The sequence below is a fragment of the Centruroides sculpturatus genome, unplaced genomic scaffold (assembly GCF_000671375.1).
Source record: "Centruroides sculpturatus isolate CEXI.00-Female unplaced genomic scaffold, Cexi_2.0 scaffold836, whole genome shotgun sequence".
NCBI classification, from domain to species: domain Eukaryota; kingdom Metazoa; phylum Arthropoda; class Arachnida; order Scorpiones; family Buthidae; genus Centruroides; species Centruroides sculpturatus.
This window is the reverse complement of record NW_019385265.1, coordinates 50,089-76,077: the sequence shown is the minus strand read 5'-3', so window position 1 is coordinate 76,077 and position 25,989 is coordinate 50,089. Positions and strand designations below refer to the sequence as shown.

Below are 25,989 nucleotides of genomic sequence, written 5' to 3'. Positions count from 1 at the left end.
TCCATGAAGAAGGTTTCTGTTTTTACCTGAAGGAAGTGCTGTTGAAGATATAAGGGCTGGAAGTTTTGCCCTCTAGAAATTTCTAGAACAGTCCAGAACATTCAAGAGCATTCCACGACATCCCAGATCATTGTGGAACATTCCAGAACACTCTCGAATGTTGTGGAATGTTCTGGAACATTGTGGACCATTTGAAGCTTTTTTTTTTATATGGGTGGGACTACCCATTGGTGGGGGTATATAAAGCAAGATCCGTCATGGGTTCGAACGTTGGTTTCTTATCAGTGACGAAGGGAAGAACCGAAAAAGAAGTGAAAATTCCAAAGTAGTGCAGTGAGTGAATAAAAACAGTGAAGTATGAGTAGTCAAAGTGATATAGTGACTGAATAAAAATTGAAAATAAAGTGTGAAAACTGTGTAAAGTGTACTTACTTGTTAGTGTATTTGTTAATAAAAAGTTGATTTGATTTAAATTTTATACAATGCCCAAACTTAAAAGAGGAAGAGCTCTTGCCCGTTCTGAATTTTCTTTTGAATATTACAGATAATTTTCTTTTGAATATTAAACTTGATATCGTCGACAATATTATTTTTAGTTGCCAAAATTGCCCTTCGAAATAACCACTCTGGATTGGTATAGTTGTAAACAATGTTTGGATAAATTTGGTCGATGTTTTCAGTAGTGGCTATGTTGCAAAAATCACTGTTGAGTTCAACGAGGCCGGTCGTCTGGTCAGTGGGATATGTGCCTTTGCCTATTTGTAAAAGTTTTTGAGCAAAATGTTGTTTATAAACAAGTATTGTAAATAGTTAGAATATGTTTTCAATAAAATTTTTTGCCTCTTGTATTTTAAAGTTTATCCTTTTATTCCAACTACCACACAATTTCATATCAACTCCCTGAGTGAAACCGGGTACTCCAGCTAGTGTTATATAAAAATTAGAATGCAGTTGTACACCTACATGTTATTACATAGGTAAAACCAAAAGATTATTAAAAACTAGAATAACCAAATATCTTCATTCTATTAAATATAACTATAATAACTCTGCTGTTGCTATACGTTGCTCTGTTAAGGGCTGTGAACCACTAATAAATAATGTAAAAATTTTTAAAAAAGAAAAAAATTGTATTAAAAGGAAACAACACAAACACCTAGAAATAATAAAAATACCCTTAAATAATAGAATAAATTTAAACACGGGCTTACAGTTCAATGACATATCATAACTGTTAACACTACCGCAATAAAACTGGTCGATGTAAATCTTGTTCAAAATATATATAAATGTAAATCTTGTTTTCTAGGTTGTGTGTGTCAGTATTATGATGAAAATTTGTCTGAACTTAGCTCCCAGTCTTACTGTGTGTCACATTCTTTCTACTTTATATAAGGAAAGTTTTTAACTAACAAACACTCTGTTGTACCTTTCTTATACAGGGGGTTTGTAAATGAATGGTGTGGTTTTAAAAATTAATAATAAATCTATTTATTACCTTACATCATAAGCAGCAGCAACTGTCCAAGTTTTTTATGCATTAATCACAATCCTTCAATATGTGCACCCATGGTGACATGACATACACAGTAATGAAGAAATTCTTTCCATACACAGTGTAGCATGTCCTCCGTGATGGTCTGCAGTGCATGACAAGCGAAGAGCAGGTAGCGCATAAAAACTTGGACAGTTGCCACTGCTTATGCTGTAAGGTTTGCCCATATAAGGTAATAAATAGATTTATTATTAATTTTTAAAACCACACCATTTGTTTATAAATACCCTGTATGCGTATATGAATGTCAAATGTTGCTTACAAGATAGCAGTGCTCAACATTAGTGTTTTAGAGATGAAAACTTTGGCTGCAATCTTTCTAAGAGCTAGGGTTGCCAGACATCCTCATTTTCCCCAAACTTGTCCACTTTTCAGGAAGAATTCTTTTTTCAATGAGATCTTTTCAATTCTTTTTTTTAGGTTTTTTTGTAAAATTGTGGCAATTTTCACATCATTTTTATTTTAATTCAAATTTTAGAAACAAAAATCCCTGTTATATATTATGATTGATTAAATGCATTTGGTGAGATGGCAGCATGAGTTAGCATGTGTGTGCTGTTAGTCATTTGCCACATTGTAAAGCTTCCGCAAGTGAAGTGGACTTAGGTATAAAATAATAAATAATCTGTGATAGTTGTGCTTCAATTTTGATTCATACGACTGTTTTTTTTTTTTTTTTTTTTGTCATGTAGCAGCAGCAGCTAGTCAGATTAAAATAATTAGCAGCTTATTATCTTTACATGATAATCATAATGCTGAAACAGGTTTAAACTGATGCATCAAGTTATGATGCTGCTAAAGTTTTTCCAATATGAAAAGAGGGCCTAATGACAAAACTAAATGAATTTGAAAGTAAAGAAGATGAAACATTTGAAATAGTTGGAAAATAATGGAACACTACATAAACTTCAATTGTCTTCTAAGTGCAGAGCACTTAGAGGTGACAAGACTAATACAATGTTTGGAGGTTTGTCCAGAAGAGAAGGGAAGAATGTATATTCACATTTGGAAAACAATGTGAATAATTTACTCTTTGGAACTGGATGTCTAGCACACATTATGAACAATTGTATTCAACAGGGAGCAGACACATTAGAAGTAGACATAGAAACTGTTGTTCTAAAAGTGTTCAAAAATTACTTTTCTGTGAACACAGTCTACATAGCACTTCTGAAGCACTTTTGTGAATTTTCTGAAGTTGAAGTACAGGAAATTTCTCTGCCACAGCAAGACATTGATTATGGGCATATAAATTTAATTATAATGTGTGATAATACTAAAAAAGTTATATAGGGGAAACAGGAAGAGAATTAAAGATCAGATTTAAGAAAGAAATAATAATGATAACTCAGCAATTGCTAATATTGTAAAAATCAAGGTTATGAAATAGTTAAAGATACAATTAAGATGATCCAAAAAAGAATCCCTAATGGTTGCCACATTTTGAAATGCTTAATGTAGAATAAAATCAACAAAAAAAATAAAACAAAAGAAAATTAAATATATTAATAATAAAATTATGATTTATGTCAGATAAATTTAGATAACAATTAACAATAATTTAATATAATGCTATATAATTTAAATAATTATCATCAATAATTAAATATAATGCCATATATAAAGATATACAGTAAAACTTCTCTAACTCAAACATCTGTAACTTGAATATTTCTTTAACTTGAAGAAAACGAAGCACTTGGTAGGTCTCAATGGAATAGCATAGGGATTTAACGTCTCCAACTTGACCTTCTTAACTTGAATTTTTTCCAAGTTGGAGTGAAGTTTTTCTGGTCCCCCAACACTGATTTATGTTACTTTCAATTTTTCCAACTCAAATTTTAATATTTATTCTAGCCAAAGTGATCCTAATTATTAGATTTCTATGAAGTTTTCAGACAGTTAGTTGTATCTACTATCCAACAGCAATTTTCCAATCCAAAGCAATCCATGTCCAATCTTCCAATCCAAAGCAGGAGGACCTCACTTTATTTCAACAAGATGTAGCTGCAAAACTGTTCAATTCCATTAGTTACATTGAATAGTTTGCTGAAAGCATTACACAGGTTGTTTAATTAAAACAAAAAAAAAAAAAACTATAAAAGATTCTTTATATAATGCAAGAGATTCTTTATATATAAACATGCAAATATATTCAGAATCTGCAGTTTTTACTCTATTGTTCTCTAATGCAAATCGTCTGTAACTCAAAGTTTTTTCCTGAATCTTAGAGCTTTGGGTTAGAGAAGTTTTACTGTATATTTGTTCCTTCATTCTATCTGAACTTTTATATATATATATATATATAATCATTCTTAGCACATTTCAATAGTTCTAAATCATTTTAAGCAGAACTGCTTATAAATAATTCTGCTTTGATAAGGTTAAAACACCTATTACTTTTTGTAATGTATATTGACAACAATTGGCTATTTTAATATCATCAGCATATGTATTTATGAAAGAGTCAGAAATACTAGAAAGAGGTTTATTGATGTATGCAATGAAAAATAAAATGCCAAGAATGGAACATTGTAGGATGTCTATTATGGGTGTGATTGACAAAAATAATAATTGGATATCTTGATTTTATAGATAAGTAAGAAATAATTATTAAGCCATGTTAGAAATAAACCACTTATATCAAATTCAATAGATAGCTTATTGAGAAGAACATTAAGTGCAACTGAATCAAAAGCTTTAAAACAGGGATGTCCAACCTTTTTGTTTCTCTGGGCCGCATTGGAAGAAGTCAAGGAGTTTTGGGCCACAAGTATATATAATATATACTTGTGGCCCAAAGTACTTGTATATTGAACCACAAGTATATATAATATATACTTGTGGTTCAATATACAAGTAGGGGAGACCGGGGCAACTTCGGCATGCGGGGCAAGTTTGTCAAGCGCTTTTTTTTTAAAAACAAATTAAAAGGAGACTTTGGTTATAGGTTAGGCAGTTGAGTTTTATTGGTGGCTTGTTGAGTGTAGTGTTTTTATTGTTCTCCAACAAGCGTAGTTGAATTATCAAGCAAATTTTCATTTTCGTTCAATTCCATATAATATTTTTTTTCCATTTATATTGAATTGGCAGGTTTTGTTATAATTCCATGATAACGAAAGTTACTTTTCCTGTTAGAAGGATGTAACTTCAACTTATTCACGTGGCCAGATCGTGGCTTGGCATTCTGTTCTCAGGGTTGTACTTAATGTTTCGAAATCATGACTAGCGGGGTAAGATCGGCAACATAAAGCCACATTAGAAGCAAAGGATAAAAATCAAACAGATGATAAATGAAAACATGTTTGCATTTGTTATTCATGTATATATGTCTTTGAACTTGCATTTCGTTGTAATAATATTAAATGGGTGTTGGATTTGTATTTCTTTGTTTTAATAGTGAATTCCAACTTATACATTGTTAATAACATAATTTTATATACGTGCCTATCTTGCCCCATTACTGTTGCCCCTATACCAGGGGCAACTTTAATAAAAATAATTAAAATAATTACAACTTTACAAAAAGAGAGAAGTTGCCGATCTTGCCCCTATACCCGGGGCAACTTCGTCAATTTCTCTCTTCTTGTAAAGTTGTAATTATTTTAATTATTTTTATTTCCAAACTGATTTTAACCAGTTCTATAGTAAGGTAACATTCCAATAGACAATATGCAAAGCTTTTTTTTTAGTTTACAGCAGTATTTATTACACAAAATTTAAGTAAAGCTTAACATGCCGATCTTGCCCCGGTCTCCCCCCTATATTTAAAAATTAACATGTCTAGATTATAATAATAAGTATTAAAACTTTATCACGAAATAGGATATTTTAAAAAATTACTTCTACAGTCACTTTCAATTTTTACTTAGAAATAGATAAATTCATTTATTTGATAAAACGCAAGTATTTGCTTTATTTGAGTCTCTGATTAATGAAAAGTGACGAAACACCATTTTAAAGCGCATTTTTATTCGACGAATATATTTATAAATGAAATGTAGCCGCAAAAGTAGCCAAAGCGCTAAATGATATTTTTTTACGTTAAACTAAAAAAGTAGCCACATTTGGCGCAATGTAGCCAAATCTTGCAACGCTAAAAGGAATACTAAATAAAGTTTTGACTCAAAGGATTATAGAGCCAAATTCGGAAAAAGAACAGAAAGGACAAAAGATAAAGAAGTGAGAAAGGTTGGAAAATTTAGACTCAATATTTACCTAACAGAAGACCTATTTAACCTTTCTGAGAACTTTTTAGCTTTTGTCCTTTCTTTCCTTTCACCAAATTTGGATCTGTAATGCTTTGAGTCACATCTCCTGCTTTATTTAGTAATCCTTTCTCATTCACACATCTCCAAGTACATGAAAATATTTAATTTCCACTCAAAACTAAAATATAAATAAAGGTTTATAGCTTTGTGAAACTTCTTTTCTGAGTTTATGCCGTTGAAATAAATAAATAATAAAAAATTAAAACATTTGTCGGTTTTGTTTACACCTTTATTGGGCCGCATTGGAACTTGCCTTGGGCCGCATGCGGCCCGCGGGTTGCGGGTTGGACACCCCTGCTTTAAAATATCAATATAAGCAACAAGGTGTTGGAAATTTTAATTCATAATTTGTCAATATTACTTGCTGGATTTCTAATCGATTGGTATAAGAGAGACAAAACCTTTCATACTTTGTTACTAGCAGTTTTAATCCATAAGAACAAACATTTTTGGCCATTTTGAATGGCCTTCTTCAGGTACAATAAGGTCAGTTAGAACGTCAGTTAGCAAATATTGAAATGACGTCACTGTTGATTATAAAGTTTAAGAGGGCTGGCTAATATTAAAGATAAATGCAGAAAAGGCAGAAGACCTGGGATTTACTCGGTTCCACTAGAGGAAAACAGATTTAATCCGAACATGAAATTAACATACATAGGCTCAACCAACTTACAAAAAAAGATAGCTGAGCATAAATACGACACACACAACAAAAAGTTTAATTCCACCCTAGCCCAATTTGCAAGAGAACCAAATATAACAGCCAAATGGGAAGAGGCTAAAGTTATTATACCTGTGCTTGACAGTAACAAACTTAGAAGACTTGAAACGCTAGAAATCTTTGCAAAATCTCTCAAGGAAAATTGTATTAACAGCAGAGATGCAGACTCATTCTCCACCATATAGCAATCACTCCTTGAAAACCCCTTAAATTAAATAGGCCAATCCACCCTCATTGAGCCTGTCGCAATCTGTCGAGCATTTTCTATATTTAAACAATTATCTTATCATTGATAGTCGGTTGCACATCTTGGGTAAAATTAAAGAAAGTTAACAATAGCGATATCTCTTAAACTTTGTAATCGACAATGACGTCACTAGTAAGAAGAAACCTTTGTAAACAGTGACATCATTTCAATATTTGCTAACTGACGTTCTAACTGACCTTATTGTACTGTACCTGAAGAAGGCCATTCAAAATGGCCAAAAACATTTGTTCTTATGGATTAAAACTGCTACAAACAAAGTGAGAAAGGTTTTGACTCTCTTATTTTAAGTAGTTCTAGCTTTGTATGCATGGAACTTTAAGATTGGTATTAACAATTTTTTGAATACTAGCAGTGTGTAGAAAAAGAGATATAGGATATAATTAGATAGAACATAGCTCTATACAAGCAAGTTTCAAAAATTTTTAGCATGCAGGAATCATTAAAATAATATTAAAAGACTTTTGTTCTTTTTTTAATAAAACAGAAGTAATAGATATCAACCACTGTTTGTATGAATACTGCTTCAAGAACAGAAGGGAAAAGACACAAAAAACACAGAAACAGAGATAGACACTAGCTTCTTATAGAAAATAATAGAAATGTTATCTGGACTATAAGTAAAAGTATTTACAGAGTTTATGACATCATGAAGAATTAGATAAGAAAATATGGCTTGGGGAGAAATATGACCTAATTCATTTGTATTACTATAGCAGGGCTGCAGAGGTTTATATTGAGCATCAGGTATTTATTAAAAAAAACAGATTTAATTTGATTATAAATATCATGTATTTCTTCATCAGCAATGTTGTTGTTATGTTTAAATGTAGGTTTAGAAAACTTAGAACAAAGAGCCAAAAAGTTCTTGGATTGAATACAAGTTTAGAAATAATTTTGTGGAAATAAGTTAAGTAGTTAAAACAGTACTACAATGAATGTAAACTTAAGTTAATGTGATAAATATAAAGTGATCAAGGATTTCCATTTTCTTTCCATTTACACCATAAAGATCATAAATGATTGCACATTTTCTTTAATGTCCTTGAATACCATTTTTGACTATTTAGATTTATTTTTTTATATTTTAAAAATTTATTTATAGAATACAAGAAGAAATTATGTGTATTTATGTTTGTTTTTAATATTAAATTAAAGGATCCAGCAGAAAAGATCAATCAAGAGATCATAAAAATTTAGATAATAAAGATCATTTAACTGCTAATCAGTTAGGGACAGAAATAGCATGGATATGATATGGTTGAGGTCATGTATTTTGTTAATTATTATTTGTATTGCATGGTTGTTCAAATTTGCATCTGACAGTAGGGTAAGAGGTAATTTGAGATTGAAATGAGGAGAATACATCAAGAAAAGCATTTTGTTGAGTTGGAAAATTTACATATTGATTATAGTTAGATAATTCTGAATATTATTTTTTAATATAAGTAAACAACGCCTTTTTAACGGTCCAGCAAAAACATTTAATTCTCTAATAACATTTTCGACCGATTTTAGCAGCCTTCATCAGTTACTCCAATATCAAAAAGAACAAAGTATTCGAAATTTACGTAATACAAAATTAAATAAAATTAAACTGCGGTGGCTGCATAGAACAACGGAAAAAAATAAAAATAAACAAATAAACTTAAATAAATAATAATGCCGTCATTATGGTTACATATATTAACTTGTGTTAGTATAAATATAGAAATACATAAAGCGCATATAGCCACGGAATGTATTAATCACAGATGAGAAGGTTTGGCAACTGCTTGGAAGTCATTTTATACTAACCAATGATGGGCCAACTTTATTGAATAACTTCTGAAGGGCAAACTTTAGTACCTGTCCCCTACATTCCAGTGGTAAAACTACCTGCTTCATTCTTCTGCCATACCACTGATCCATATGATACAAAAGACCCCCACCCTCTATGGTGTACCCATTCTTTCCTTGTCTAGCCAAATCCCAACTATCCTTGAGGGTCTCATCTCTAACCTGCACCTCATGGAGTGACCGTTTGCTTTCGTCGCTCATGTCCAGACTTTTGATACTATCCTCTCTGTCAGCCATAGGACTTGAACTGCTCACTATAATGATCTCATTCACGACCATCTGTATCTGTTCATTCATCTCAGCTTGCTTAGCCTCCTCCAAAGAGCAATAATCAGCTATGGAAATTAATGCATCCGTAGTACCGCTAAGCTCATCAGTTAGGGCGCAAGTTATTAAAACTGGGGTGTAATTCACTTCCTTTCTGTCCGGCCGTCTTTTCAAGCTGACAGGAATGGTAACTAAGGCCGCAGTTACCTGTCGTCCAAATCCACCGATTAGTTTTATCTTTCCCATTGCACGTGACATGTGATCGGGTATCAGAGCCTTCCTAATTACCATTATTTCTGCTCCGGTATCCACTATCACAGAAAACTGATGATCCTGACAAGTAAGCTCAACGTTTTTGTTAGCGCTAGCGGGTATGTTCTCACTAATCGCGTCCTCGTCAATGTTCACTCTGGCTATTAGCTGGTTGCTGGGTCTTACTGTTTCGTCTATTTTAACCATTTGCATTGCCTTGGATTTCACTCTTTCCTCCTCAGTACACCTCCGAGGGCAATTTCTACCGAAATGTTTCATTAAGCCACAGGTGAAGCATTTAATTTTAGATTCCCTTACTTCCGACCCTCTATTGTTCATGGTCGCATCTACTGTTTTCTCAGCGGTCCTCGCTTCCATACACCAGTCATGGTATGGTACCTTTTTACCTCTCTCAGACTTACCTCTAAAATCTCTCTTTTCTACAGCCTCCACATGCCTCTCATTGTATTTAGCTATCTCTTCCGGTGGGAACCAACCCTTGCCCTTTTGTAATAAGACGTAACACCTAGTGTCGGCATCTAGCTTAGTCTTAAGATAATCGAGACAACTAGTTTTGTTAGTTTTTCAAAGGAATCTACACCTCTACTATTCAAATAGAACTGATAAAGGTCTTCCATCCTAGCCGCAAATTGGGGCCACGTTTGTCTACTTCCCTTTTCGTAGGAAGTGAACTCCTAAAGATACTTGGCAGCAGACAACTTTAATTCGTATGGCATGAATTGTTTTAAAGTTTCGTATTCTCTGATTTCATTTGCCGCAAGTCTACTTAAAGCTGTTTTGCATTTCTCGGATAGTACCGTTAAAACTAACTGTCCCTGAAGCTCTTCCAGTATGTCGTATGTTTGTAATACAACCTCCACAGCACAGAACCACGACGGTAATTCCGCTTCCTTGTCTGGCATTTTGGTAAAGCCCATCTGATTTTCCTAGCTAGACTATCCAAGTTACCTCCTAGCTCAGAATTATTACTAGCCCTAGAGTCATTTCGTAACCAATCCCTTTCTAATTCTATTTCACTTTTTCTAACGTCCATCTCCTTGTTTTTTGCTTCTAATTCACCCTTTCTAATTTCCATTTTGGCTAGTCTAATTTGTAAGCATAATTTCTCTACATCATCTGACTCTCTATTTTATTCTAGTTATCCATGACCTTGACCTCTAAACTTTCCCTTTCTGACTCCGTATCTATTTCCTGGGATTGACTAAGACCAGTCCGACCTTCCAGATCCTCGGAACATGGCATTCCCCTTTTTGCCATGAGTCCTTCCACATCCCAGCATTCTGAACACAAATAATCAAGAACAACTCACCAATATCAGGCTCTGTTCCGCCTTGATTTCCGGCTGCTATTCCTTCCGTAAGCATCCAAAGTCTTCAATTATCTTGAAAGTGGGCTTAGTACTTTCCTGTCTCCTTGCTAGAATCTCCTGAAGATTTGCAAGACTATCCTGTCAAAGACTGCACCAGTGGAGATCTAGTGAAGTTCTTTCCTGAACTCCATCTCATTGAGTTGGTTTCTGTGTGTATCACGATTCGATATAGTGATCCAGGTTCGATGGCACACCTCCACACTCAAATTGATAATATTTACAGTTTATTTACAGATTCTATATGCAGAAAGTACAAGTTCGAAAACATAATAATATATATATATATACATATACAGGATAACAATGCGTGGTGACTCACATACTAGAATGGTTTCCGGAAACTGTTAAACTTTGGAGAGGCCTCAGTCAGCTTGTGGAGTTGGCTCAACTGCACAGTCAGTCCAGTCTTCGCTCTAACCCAGGGGTGGCCAACAGTTTTTGCTCCCGGGCCGAACCAGAGGCTACTCTGGAAAAATTTTGAGGTGGTGTGAGATCTCATTGTGGTGTCAGATTAGAGATTACAGAATTACAGATACATTTTTCACATTATCAACACTCTACACTGTACTTACGAGATTTGTAATGGAGGGATAACTCTAAACGCACAGTGTGTTGTGTTGTTGACTTTTTTTTCTTTAGGCGTCAGAATTTTTCATCGAGTATTCGGACTTCAGTGGCTAATATTGAAAGATTGATCGTGGACCACATAAATTCATTAGACGGGCCGTATGTTGGCCATGCCTGCACTAACCCGTCCCTGAGATGTTTACTAGAGGAGAACACTCTCTCTATGCTCAGCGAGCTTCCCAAGTGCCCGAGACTACCATGTATCAGTCTCTTTCCCTTCTCTCTCCCTCTCCTGTTCATTCCACAATTTAAGGGTTTTTTTGGACAGAAACTTCCAACCAATCACAAATCTTTCTTGCCCGAACAGCTTTAACCTAGGTCTGCTGTTACCCAACGAGAGTCAAGCTTACAGTAACATCCGCCATTTGTTTACATTCTGTTGTTTACCATATGGAAAATCGTCTATAGTCTGACTACAGGTAGGTCCAATTGACAAGGTCACGCTTCTTTCGTTCCCTCTCTGCTAAAAGGTCAATACTTAACACAAATTATTTCTGACTATTGTAAAGTCTTTGGAAGCCATTTTAACCACCCAATACAATTTTCAGTAATATTCATGCAGGAATTTAAATAATTGCTTGTTAGGTTTAATTTTCTTTTATGGTAATTTGATATTTAAACCTGATTTATTATTCTGACATTGCCATAATGCCAGGCTGCAACTTTTAATTTATTTAATTTAAAATATATGCTCTCCACCTCAAATTAGTACTGTACTGTCTACCCCTGTAGATCATATTTTTCCATTAGCAATTGGAGTTGTGCCGGTCTTCTATCTAACTCCTTTCAAAGGAAAATTTGTTAATTAGAATAACACGACTTTCAGTTTGCATCAGATATTCATATATAGTTAATTGGGTCTTCTGCTCCTAAGTTTTCTTTACCTGATTCTGACTTTCATGTATCTAACTCTGTTCTCTAGAATAAGGAAGGTCAGAGGAACATATAGACAACAGTGGAAATTTATAGGTCTATAATTTTTTCAAATTGCAGCCCAGTAAAAAGTATAGGGTGGTCATAAAGTAACTTGACCAACTAAGCAGGGAATTCATTAAAAAACTTTGCAGGATGAAATGCACTTGCAATACACAAAAGTATGGGTAGAACATGTGTCACAGTTAACATAACTATAATTTGAAAATTTCCAAAACAGCATAATGTCACAAGATTCCACATGATGGAAAAACAGCATAAAACAATGCAACAGTTTGTGTAGAACAAAAAATAAGACACATATCAGTGTTTGAACAATAGGAAGTGAGTGAGCCAATGCCCACAACAGAAGACCTGTACAAGTTTTCAGATTATACAGCAGCATTCAATGTACTAAAACTGTGAAATCAAGTGTAACAATAAGCTTCAATACAATGGATATAAGAACATCTGTTGAGCAAAATTCAACTATTCTCCTGTTTTTTCCCTCATCCATAAATGTATATAAGTGTTTTGTCATGAGTATTAGCTTGCCCACTTCCCATTATTCAAACACTAATATGTCTGTTGTTTTTTTTTTTTTCTTATTTTTCTTATACACACACACCATTCCAATGCTTTATGCCATTTTCTATCAAGCAGAATTTTATGACATTATAAATTCCTGGTGTTTGTATTGGAAATCTTCAAGTTATGATTACAATAACTGTGATAGGTGTTCTACCCCTATTTTTGTGTATTGCAAGTATATGTCACCTTGCACTTATCCTGAAAAGTTAAAGATTTGGTCAAGTTACTTTATGATCACCATGTACTGTACTTTAACTTGTATTTGAAAATTCAACGTTTTTACAATTTTAAATGAAGAACACTTTCGAACATTTATTGTTTAAATGTTACCTTTCCTGTACTCTACTTTGTCATTTATGGTACAATGTGTCCATTTTTTTGAAGTTGATATCTGGAAACACCACAAGATCACTTGGAGCTGTTCGTGGTATGAATCTCTCCACCTCTTCAGATCTTAGGAGTTCTATATAACTTATAACACATTTAGAGATGTTAAAATTCATTACATAATTTTACTGTATTTAGATATTGATTTCCATTCTTATATCATTAGTTTCATTGTTCTATTGAATAATCAGTATGATTATTTGCAAATTTGAAAATGAATTATATGCATTATTGTTAATTATTCACACAATACATAACTTAAACAGATTTACTTAAGGAAGTCCATAATTTTCTTTTGGATGGAATTACTCCATCTTTCTTTTCGATCATTTTGTCTAAAAATTTTATCACCATGCTTAAATAAAAGTGCAACTCTGCAAAAAATAGGTTTTATTAATTTTTGAACAATTTCAGCATCATCATTGTCTTGTTCAACCCTTTCATCTTCCTCCACTTGTTTTCTTTTAATCATATTGCATATTTCAAAACATCTCAACAGTGCATCCTGAGCAGTGATGTACAGTTCCATATGATTGGAAACAGACCTTTATAAATCTTTCTTAGAATATTACTTCTCTATGCGGATTGCTGCTCTATGCGGATTACTTCTCTATGCGGATTGTTGTTGACACAGCACTCATTTAAATGGCTCTGCTATCTTAAGCAAACTGCTCTCTTATCCAGTGCTCTGCTAAAGGGACTTATCTATTTTATAAAAAAAATAGTAAAATTGGAGAGTAAATGATATCAATTACATCTTACATCAACAGTAATTTTAACAAATGTAGTAAGAAGAATTAATTTTTTTTGTCTTTTTTTGTTGACAATTAAATAAAAATTATAAAACATACTTCTAACCTAAAATAAACCTTTCCTTGCAATTAGTAGTAGTCACAATTCTCATTTACTAACAACTATACACTTCAAATTTATATTTGGACTTTTACTTATAATTAACTCAAAAATATCTAATCTACATTTCTGAGGACCCAGACAAATTGAAATTTTATGTTTTTGATGACGAATATCCAGAGTGACAGTTAAGCTCTCACCTTTCAAAATTAAAACAAAGTAAAACTTAAAATCTTGCTTAAACAATAAAAGTTATTTTCATCAAAATGAAAACAAAATGCTAGATTTACGGTAAACAATTCCAAAGTTTGGAGGAATTTTAGATGATCAGGATCAGGTTAAGTGTCAATAACAACCTCTCCCATGTCCTGAAAGGTTTTGAACTGTCACCAGGAGACTAGGGAAGACCAAATTGGAACATAGAATAGAGGAGAGAAACCTATAAAAATATGTGTTTCAAGGACACAATGTTCTTTGCTCCAAAACGTTTTTCCTCCTCCAAGATTCACTGTTTGTTCTCTCACTGTTGTTCTATCTCCCAGAGTTGTTCTCTGTCCAAGGTTCCTCTTTCTCCAAGAACTGTTATATCCAAAGCTTAACAGCAAGTTCTGGGGCCATTGATCTTGCAGACCATCAACAAGGAACAGAGTGAAGACATCCAACAGGACATTCGGATTTTACTGGACTCTCTTCTTGAGAATTGTAGCAACAAGGATATAGAAACTTTTGTAAGAAAACTTTTAATGTGTAATTAAATGGGAAAAGTAAATGGTAAGCCTATCTCAGTGTTTATTTCACACCCACACACAATTGTCATGATCCTGCAACAATTGCACACAGTAAGCAAGCCTTACATTTCTAACATATAAAGCATATATTTCTGAAACAAAACTAATTCCTCTAACACGAAATCTGCAGAAGTGTGCAACACTGACGTGCAACACTGATACACATCTATTCATTTAAATGGATTTTTAAAAACTATCAAAAAAACCATAACACAAATTTTTATGTTAATGTGCACAGAAACATTTATAATTAATACTTATGTTATTTGAATGAAATTTTTTTATAAGTATACAGAAAAAAACCTTTGTATAATTTAATCTGATCTGTAATTATAGTCAGACACTTTCATTTATATAAAAGTTCAGATGATCATTGTGAAACAAATCTGAATATAACATCAAAAGATTTGTTATAATAAACTAGAAAAAGCATAGTTTCAAACAAACAAACATTAAATGGCAAAGCTTTTATTAAAATAACACAAAGCATTTCAATTCAAACTATACAACAGAAAAAAATTAACATTTTAATTTTGTAAAGAATCAATTACTTTTAGAATTTTTTCACAAACAACAGATTTAATATTAGTTCAAAATATTATTAATTAATGTTAATTATGTCTGTTAATATCCTTTTGCTTTATCCTGATGATTGGAATTTAAAATCAATACATAACCCACCAATTGCATAACCCACACATGTCAAATTATCTCACATAATTATGGTAAATATTACTATTTGAATGACAATTTAATACTAAGTAAATGTTTTTCTTGAAATGACATTAATAAAAAGTATATTATTGTAATATTTTAGGTTAATCATTATGGTTCATTTTAAAATAGATTTTGACTTTGAATTCTTTAACATGTTTTTCAACTCTGACATAAAACAATGCTATGAAACAGTGCAACACTAGAATGCACCATGCAATGTAACATGTGGGATAAAACAGAAAAGTGACAATTTATTTTAATAAAAAAACATCTAAAGAAATCAGAAATAAAAACTTTTAAAATATTTACCATTAATTATACAATTGATGCAATTCCAATCTTAGAAGGGTCATTTAAAATTCAATAAATTGATTTTGTTACTGATATGATGTTCTATTGTAGAAAATTTTCATAACCTATATTAAATTTATAAATAATGAAAAATTATTAATTATTCAAATCTACACTATATACAACAATACAAAAAATATAAAACTTACTGAATAATACATATTTAAAATTTTTCTTTAATTTTAAGAAATATTTTTATAATTTACTTTAAAATGCAAAAAGAAATTTCAACTATTGAAATTATTTAAGTAATTTGTTAAATAGATAACTTTAACTGGTATATTACAAGAAGAATATTTAAATCATATAACATAGTGAACCATACAAATTCAAGAAAAAAGTTCAAATTCCAGACAATAAAAACATAATATAAATCTCAAAAATGCTCATACATATCCATGGAAATCAAAAACTAATTTTAAAAACCTCTAGTAATAAGTTTCATAACTTCCCAGTAAAAAATATTTAAGAAACACTAACACCCATTAGCACAAAAGATAAAATTATGTAGGGCACCATCTGTTATGAGATTCTGTTAAAAAAAAAAACTTTTATATTTATTAATTATTATAGAAAGGCAAAAGATTTAATTTTGAGGGTAAAGATGAGTTTTTAAAAAATAATTGTAAATGCCAATAACAAATAAAATTCTCATTAATAAATGATATGATCCCCCTCTATCTCCCCATCCTTTCAATCTTTAACTGCAAAAAATTTAATAGAATTAATGCCCCTTATATACAAGTTACCATGCCAAATTTCATTTCCTAATCTTTACCCCATCCTGAGAGATTGAACTAGTGTTACCACCAGTCCGGTTTTCACCCAGACAATCTGGGAATTGACTCACTGTCCAGGTGAACTATTAATTTTGTCCGGGAATTTCGTAGAAATTGTGAAATTATGATGAAACAAAGCTCTTGCAAATATTTTTACAAATTTACACTATTTTAACAGCAAAATAACTCACACTCACTGAATCTCATCTGCAATTCTATCATTACCATGTTAGTCTGTTTATACTGACGTGTGGCACAACCCCCTGTTGACCTTTTTTTTTTTCACTTGTACGTCTCAAATAGAGTTAAGTTATCTGTGCCCGTTCTTTCTTAATTTAGGTTACTTACATTACAGTTAGGGACTAGGACTTGCATAGGATTTAGAACCAACATGCATGTTATTCTTCGCATTGTAAAATGACATTGCGCATACATCAGGAACTTCTGTTTGAACAAACCTGACCTGCCATCTGGGTAAGCAATTTTGAAAAGGTGGCAACACTATCCATGTTATCAAAGTGTCTCCAATTTTAGCTAAATAACCAGAGAAATGTTTACAATCTTTCATAGAGCACCAACTTGCATCTGTGAACAATTCCAGTTTTCTTTGTTGTCTATCACACATTATAATTTTGAGCTCCTTTTACATATCTGTACACTCTTAGTGCTGTTAGATGAATGAATCATGGCTTCTTACTATACTGAGATATGTGACTAATATAAAATGTAATATCTAATCTGGTTCCAACTGATAATAGGTTATTTTATGTATCTATTTCTTAGTGACAAATTATCATATTCATTTAAATTTTGGTTATAATTACTTTAACAAGTTTTCAAGAAACCTCTTGTAATGTTTCAACAAGATTATCAAAATTTTTTCCTAATGACATTGTTTGTTTTATTTTGTCTAGAAATGGCACATAAGTGCTAGAAAGTACCTAATGCCCATTAAGGTTTTGCGTTTAAAAGTTGAAAAATGTTACCCTGTTTTCTGGTTAGTTTTATACATTTAAGTCATTTGTAAATTTGTGATAAAATTCACTATTTCAAAATATGTGGATATGAAATTAATTCTCAGTAGAAGCAAAACAAAAATTATCACAAAGCTGTAGATACATTTTTCAAGAGTTTTTTTTTTTTTTATTTTAAAGTTTAAATTCTTTAACAAACTTTATTATCATTTAAAAGGTTTGGAATTAGAAATCCCAAGTGTTTTAAGACATTGAAGGAATAACTAAGAAAAACAGGCAACATAAAAAATATTTTTAAAATTCTAGCAATATTGTTTTTTTCTTCAGTTGTAACTATAATATTTTAATTCATTTGGTATTGAGAGATTTTAAAATTAGTTCAAGGGAAATTGCAAATCAAACTGGAATCAGTCAATTATCCATTATTCAAATTTTATATGGGGTGAAATATCACCTGTATCACCTAGAGTTGTCAAAACATGCTTTCTGTAACAAAGTATTTTTGCAACTGGATGCAGATAAGAATTTAACTACCTGACTGAAGCTCTTTCTCTCATTAGTTTACTGTTACCCATCTTTACCAATGGATGAAACAATTACAGCACTGAAATCCCTTACATAATATCTTGAATGTCAATAGTAGGGACAGGCTCCAATGCTCATAATAGAATGTGATTTGACAGAACTGACATGAGAGAAAAGCTATTTTTTTAATTATTTATCTAAGCAAGAACTTAGTATAATTAATGACGAAACCAGTCCCACTTTCAAATCTTGGAAAGAAAAGCTAGGTTGATCTCACTCTAGCAGGAATCAGAACCCCAATTATTTATTCACAAGATGGTCTCTACTGGAGTAAGAAATATGCTCAGATCATACAGCCTCCTGTTTTGAAATTGGATATACTGAATGAAGTTCTCAAGATATTGCTTTTTTATAATTGTACCTTTTGTGCAAACTAAAATCTTTTTCAAATCCTACTAACTGACAAATTTGCTACCATTAGTCTAGATCTCCAAGTTGATCACCTAACTAGGTAGAACTCCAAGATATCCTTAAAAGTTGTGCCGATGTTGCTATTCCAACGTTAACACCAGAGGGAAAAAAACAATTCTCTGATGGATATTCAACCCTGAAAGCAAGTGAATAAGTTTTGATTGTGCTACCAAAGATAAAAATTTGACACTATATCAGATCTATGAAGATGAATTCAAGGCTATCTATAAAAAACTTACAAAAGGAACTTCTCAAGAGCAAACTGAACTCCTGGAGAAAATAGTGTAGCATAAAAGGCTATAAAGCTCAATGAATGCAATGAAGGGAAAAACAAGAAATTATATGACAATTTTTACAGATGTCCTACTTGTATTGTCAAAACTTGCTCCATGACCTCTAGTAGCAAACTAAGAAATATTAAAATTCTATTTAAGAACCTCCTAAGTAATAAACACTGTATACTGGATGAAAAAAGTATAAATATCACTCATAAAACCACTGGAACATTAAGAACTCTACACAACTCTTGGATAATCTACACAACCTTCAGATTAAAGACTACACATATATCATGGTGTGCAATTTTGAATAGATTTATCCATCAATAATAATAGAACCATGCTTCTGTACACTCTAACTTTCACTTATGCCTGAAACAATAACATTTCTGTTGTCCATTTCCCAGGTATCAACATATGCATAAAGGATGGAAGTATTTACTCTTCGATGTGTACTCACAATCCAATTTTTATGCTGATCTCTTCATACAATTACTTCCAATACAAGATAGCAGCATTTAGGGCTTTAGTAAAACGTGTTCACTCTCTCTTCTACTATGAAAGAAAGAACTCAAGAATTGTGGTACATCACCCAGCTAGCTATTCACCACAGTTATCCATGTCAATTAATCAAAAGTTTAATAAACAAATACAGTGGAACCTCAGTTAACGAACGTAATCCGTTCCACGAGTCTGTACGTTAACCGAAGCAATTTTTCCCATAGAAATTAATGCAAATACAATTAATCCGTTCTAGCCGTCAGTATTTTTGTAATTTTATTTGTAAAATGGGTTTTCTTTGATTCTTTTCAAAAAAACAAGACGAACTTTTGCATTAACCCAAAATAATTTAATATCCACATGTTAAAAGCAAAAACACTATTGTTAAGTCAGACCAAAGTTCAGGGAGAAGTAAGGAAAAAAACTGTACTGTAGTTGTCAAAACAAACGCGATGCGAAAACGAATGACATAACGAATCAGATGGAATGTCTGTGAGGAAGATGAAACTAACAGAAGCGGTCATAAACAGTCGATCTAGGTTAAATTTTCGGAAAAGGGGAATGATTTGACGGGTATAAAAACATCGCATACGATCATTAAAGTTCTAAAATGACAGATAGCAGAAACAATAGGCTAAATTATGAGTGAAAAGCTTATAGGTTTATCAACAATCTCCGATCAGAGTCGATGAACAGGTGTTAAATAAACACCTCGGAACAAACCTTTCTCGTGACCTGATCTGGTTTTGGTTTTCACCTGGAGACAAAGAATAAAACAATCGGGAAGTGAGGAATGGGACACAGGACTAATCGTAAGGTGAGATTCAAGGAAAAAATACTATAAAAACCCCAAATCTCAAGATCAGTGTAGTTTTCCTAAAAATTCTATGGCGATTAATCTGTGTCATCTTCATCTGGATTAAGCCTGAAGTCGTGCCTGCTAAAATTTGTGTTGTGTCTCGCAGACCGCTCCAGTCGTTACAGCTCTGTCACCTACCATCACTTCTGTGACCAAGCAAACCCATCTCGTCCGCTCTGGGGCTACAACTGATCAGCTTGCACTATTGTAGGACCAGTGATATGCCATTCCTCAGTGCCAGGAGAAAATACTGTATATCTACAGTATTTTAAGTATTTCAGATAAGCCATTTCCAACCACCTCAAATATGTAAGCATCTTCCCGTTCTAATAAACAATTTTCACTGTAAAATACTTGTCATCTTTGTCTCCTCTGCCACCACCAATGTACAAATGGACCCTAGACCACCACCAACACACGATTAACTGATTCCCCCTAAAAGTCAGCAAGCTTACAAATTTGATATAAAAAGCCATTAAGTTCATTATTTGAGACAAAATTTTTGCAAAATAAAAGTTCATTAACCGATTTGGTCATTACCAGGACGTTCATTAACCAGGGTTCCACTGTATGTGGAGCAAGACCAAAAAAATGGAAATAATGGATCACAAATTCAAGACTGTGCAGTATAATAAGATCCTGAATCCTGATGGCTATACACTACAAAGTAGCAAGATGTAACTTTTCCCTGACTTACAGAAGAAACCCCATCATCTATGCTCTTCTTAGAAACACTAATGACCCTTACAATAAGATATACGTTCTGGGAGTATATGCCATACCTTTTCAGGATAATAGTGATGGCCAACACCTTGAGGCTACAATGCATCCATTAAAACAACATTTACAGAAACGTCTAATACAATTAATAATAAGACAAACTACAACAGCTGCATGAGGACATACAAGTAAACATCAACAATGCATAATTTACTTATGATACATAGGAGCTTCCTAAATGTTACCTTGAAATGTTAGAAATTTATAAGCAGAAACAATACAACTACAAGGACAATAACAAATTATCTCCACTTTGGAGAGAGTTATTTAAAAATTTATAATAATTTTTACATCCCAGTGAAACCACATGACCACTGACTTCCAATCAGACATAATTTAAAATATGAAAAGAATGGCAACATTCCATATCTTGTTCCATTTCCAAATCTCTTCTTTTAATGTGAAGATGGTTGCTCAAGACAATTGAAAATGTTAATTTTCCTTTCACTTCTTTTTTTTTTATCTATGAGCTGGATTTTTGGTTTTGTGAGCAATATTTCAGAACCTCTTATGTGAAGAAATTAAACTCAAACTTACTACTGTACTAGTCACTTCACTGCACTTGCTGCCTAGAAAGAATGGAATTGCTACTGAGGAGCTTCCTCCATATAAAAAATGGAAAAATCTATAATTCACTCTTGAACCTATATCTAAGAATATTAAACTAAAAACTAAGGATATTATTATCTATACAGACAGCTCAAAAACAGACATGCTAGGATCTATTTTATATATTTACAATAATGTAAATGCCACTACTCCTTTGCATGTTATTCAATTTAATTAAATACCTCTGCTATATACTGTATTTATTCAGATATAAGACAAGGTTTTTATTCATTTATCATAGCTTCAAATTCCAAAGTCGCCTTATATGCGCAAGCAAAAGATTCTTTGCATTTTTGCAAATAATTTTTGTGAATCGTGTATTTGCATTTTTTACTGAATGTTTACCCTCTGGTATTTAAAAACATATGTATTTTATCTGGGTCATTTGAATTGTTCTTCTGTAGTATTGGAAGTAAAGATGAATAGCAATAGGAGAAGCAAAGCTTATGAATTGAATTCCAGATTGATATTCCAAAATCACACAGGAGCACGATATAAGATTTAATCCAGTCCCATGCAAAAACAGATGATTATCTGGAAATCAGAATTCAGAAAAACTCATAGCTGTAATCAACAGAGAGCAGATTCGACTGTTAAAAATTAGCAAAAAGAAGAAAAAAAAAAAAAGAAAAAAGGTTCCCAATTGTCCAGCTTTACCTGAACAAATTATCTTGTTGATTTTACAAGATTTTTCATTAAAGTTTAAAATGCCAGTAATTTTTGCAGGACAATGTGTGCGGGGCATTCATTTGATATTTTACTTGTGATTACACAAAATAAAATTAGAATTGTATTATTAAATCTAATTTTCTTTATTGTGATCTTTAAAGTCACACATTGTCCTATATGTGACAAGGTCATCTTATATTTGAGTAAATACGATAAGTTTTTTTCAAGAAGAATTCAATGTTTTCAAACTACAAAATACTGAGCAAACTGTAGATATTTTTACAGACTAGATTTAATGAAAATTAAAAGAAAGAATACAAAGCATAATGAAATCAAAAGCATACGACAGCTTCTGAATTCTACCCATCTCTATACACTTACACTTCATTCCTGGTCACACAGATGTGATTGAAAATGAATTAGCAGCTCAAATAGCAAAATCTCTTTTTTAACAATTACTTGGATATTACTTATAAGTTAATATATATATCAGACACTACCTAAAATCATATTTATCAACAAACTATGGAAAACTGGAATATTTACTGGAATAATACACAGGAAAAATAATAAACAAATCCTTCTCTTCAGTAGAAAAAGCATTGTCTCTACCCAATAATAATCTAAACCATATTACCATATTACAGCCCAAATATTAACAGGTCATGAAATCTTTCATAGCTACCTGACAAAATATAATCTCACTAATACAGAGACAGAAAAAATACATCTAATCTATCACTGTGAATAAAACAGCTTAGAAACTGGATTATAATAGAAAAATATCCACTAAACACAAACTCCAGTTTGAAAATATAAATCTGTGCAAAATAATGTTGTCAATTGTCTTAAGCAACCATCATCAGGTTACAAAACTATTCTAAATAAGAACATAAATTTGGAATGGACAAATTTATAAACATTTAGAAAATCATTTGTCTTTAATGCAAAACAAATGAATGCCAAACTATATCAAGCTATTAATTGAATGCTAAGTATTTGGCACTAGAGGCAGACATTAGGTACTATCTCTTGCTAAGTTTAATACTTATAATTAATATTAATACATCTCATTATAATTCTTTAATATTAATACACCCCATTATAATGTTTGGCTTTAATATGTAAACTAATTGGGTTTTGATTTTTATGTTCATTTTGCATTAATATTTATGTTTTCAAACTAAAGTTTTTGGCATTTGGTAGACATTTTTTTTTTATCTACCATTGCCCAATCCAGGCAACAAAAAGACTGTTTGTGAACTGGAAGTATATATATTATAAATGTAAACAGGTCCTGTACAGTATCAAACCTCACAGATCCTAGTACTTTTCCAATCTTCCTGTCTTATTAAAAAAAACATTTAAGAAAAAGCTTCAGTATAAATCAGCCTTTTCATACTATAATTATATACCTTTTGTATATATATTTCTCAACTGATCATTATGTTGTAATCATTAAGCAGTGCATGTAATAAAACAAATATTCTTCTTGTAATATATTGCTTAAGTTAAATCATAAAAAATAACATACCAGACAGCATTCAAACTTTTTTGAGTGTAAGTATTTGACAATAAAAACATAATGCAAAACTGAAATGTGCTTGTGAACTTCCATGGTAACCAAAAACTAATTTAATTAAAAAAAAAACTTTGGAAAGTATTTCCTTACACAAACACAAAATATTTACAATAAAACATTGCAAATTTGAAATATGTTTTCATTTATCATATATTTGATGAAATAAATTAAATAACACCTAACTATTAAAATTAACCAAACAAAAGAACAAGCTCACAAATTGTCTTATTAATACAGTTAGTTTGATGTTTAGTATTTTAAATACAATTGATAGGTTCAATTTGTTAACATCTAGCTATAAAAATAAATGCTTCCAGAATCCATTTCAAATATTTGAAAATTTTTCATAATTTTCTTAATTTACATAAAAAAAAAAAAACTATAATGTTTTGTATTGTAAAAGTATTTTCTCCTAAAGATAAATAATGTTTAAAACCATTTCATGTGTTCAAAAACATTAATTCTTAAAATCAAACATGAAATGAAAATACAAAAGTCAAGCATATCTGAAAAGGTTACAAATAAAAACAAACAAACCTGGAAAAAAAGCTTACAAAATTAACTGAAAATTGTTATGAATAAAATGAATAAAAACATTCATTTTTATTTAAAATTTATGGAAGAATTACAGAATTAGATAAAAATAAAACTTCTGTTATTGATTTATTTTATCTAATTTAAAATTGAAGTTTAAAAAGTTTGACTCCACTTTTATAAATAAATAAGTGAGCCTAAATAAAATTACTGATTTTACAAGAAGTCAATACTATTTTTTTTTTTTCCATCAAAAGAAACATTTTCAGACAGATTTTGATCAAAACTTATTTCTTTTAAAAATATAAAATATTGGTTTAAAATAAGCAGTAATTTTATTTATTCAGTTTAATATTAATTTTATTTAAGCATAAATTTAATAATTTGTTTTAAAATTAATAGAACAGACAAATTTGACATTCATATATTGAAAAATATAATTTTATTAACTGCTTTAATTGTGGACAGCAATGTTAACATGTGGTCATTTGGAACAAGCCTGTTATCATTATGGAATTAAGGTATTTTCTCTTTATTTTTTTTACAGTATATCCATTTTTTAACAATAATTTTAAAATCACAAACACACAGAATATCATAACATCAATAATACTTGGACTTGATCATTAGAATTGCCAATTTTTTTTACATGATAACTGCCAAACTCTCATTAGTGCAGATAGTTGCTTTGTCAATAGCACTATCAATTTAATATTCTAATAATGAAAGCTTATAAATCCAAAAAAAGGTTAGGATCATGTTAAATTTAGTTATTTGTATTAACAACAAAATCAGAATTTTAAGATAAATAATGCTTCTATCAATCCATTGATAGAAGCATAAAAGAAAAAAAGAAACTACAAGATTACTTTAAAAAGTTGACAATTCTTAGGGTTAGTATATTGGTGAGGAATTTGAAAAAGTATTTTTACTTGGCAGGTCACATCTTGAAAACAGTGTATTTTGAAAAATGTTTACAGAGGATTCTAAGCTTATTTTGATATACAGTAGAACCACTCTAGTCCGCCCTCGGCTAGTCCGTCACTCCGGTTAATCCAACCGTGGTCTGAGTAGAGAAACTTGTCCCGACTCGTCAGTGACTCACCATCCGTGGTGTTCTTCTGTGTTCGTTACAGTATATGTTTTACATTGTGTGTATGTGTACAGTTTTGTGTGTGTTTTCAACATGTCAGGAGTGAAACGTAAATACGTTACTCTTTCATTAAATGAAAAATTAGCAGTGCTACAAAGACTGGACAAAGGGAAGATTGTTTATTTTACTTTTTTCTGATAATCCGACCTTTTTTGCGTTTCGACCATACCTCCAGTCCCAAAGGTGACGGATTAGAGGGGTTCTACTGTAATCTTATTTTTGATCCTAGAATCTATTCATAAAATATTCACACAAAGTTTTATTACATCCTGTATACTAGCATCAAAAATTTAATACAGTGAACTGTAATGAAAACACAAAAATTCTTTAGAAAATTTAAAGCTGAAACAACTGCAATAAAATTAGTACAAACAGTATATAAACAAATGTCACAAAATCAAAAAAATCACAAAATAAAATGAGAAAAAAAATAAACATAGTAATTATTAATTATCAAATTAGTAAAAATATAAACTAATCTACACAACCT

At 31.5% G+C, this 25,989-nt stretch overlaps 1 long non-coding RNA gene across 4 annotated transcripts in view; it reads right to left on the bottom strand.

The window, feature by feature from the left end:
- Positions 1–25,989, bottom strand: part of LOC111636868 — a 78,035-nt gene that overhangs the window by 45,525 nt on the left and 6,521 nt on the right. For 3 of the 4 annotated variants that reach the window (XR_002758606.1, XR_002758605.1, XR_002758603.1), the window contains exon 3: positions 15,744–15,850. This is a non-coding gene — a long non-coding RNA (uncharacterized LOC111636868). Of the gene's footprint in view, positions 1–13,367; positions 13,783–15,743; positions 15,851–25,989 lie in introns of those variants that run through there. The other variant, XR_002758604.1, reaches the window with a different exon arrangement.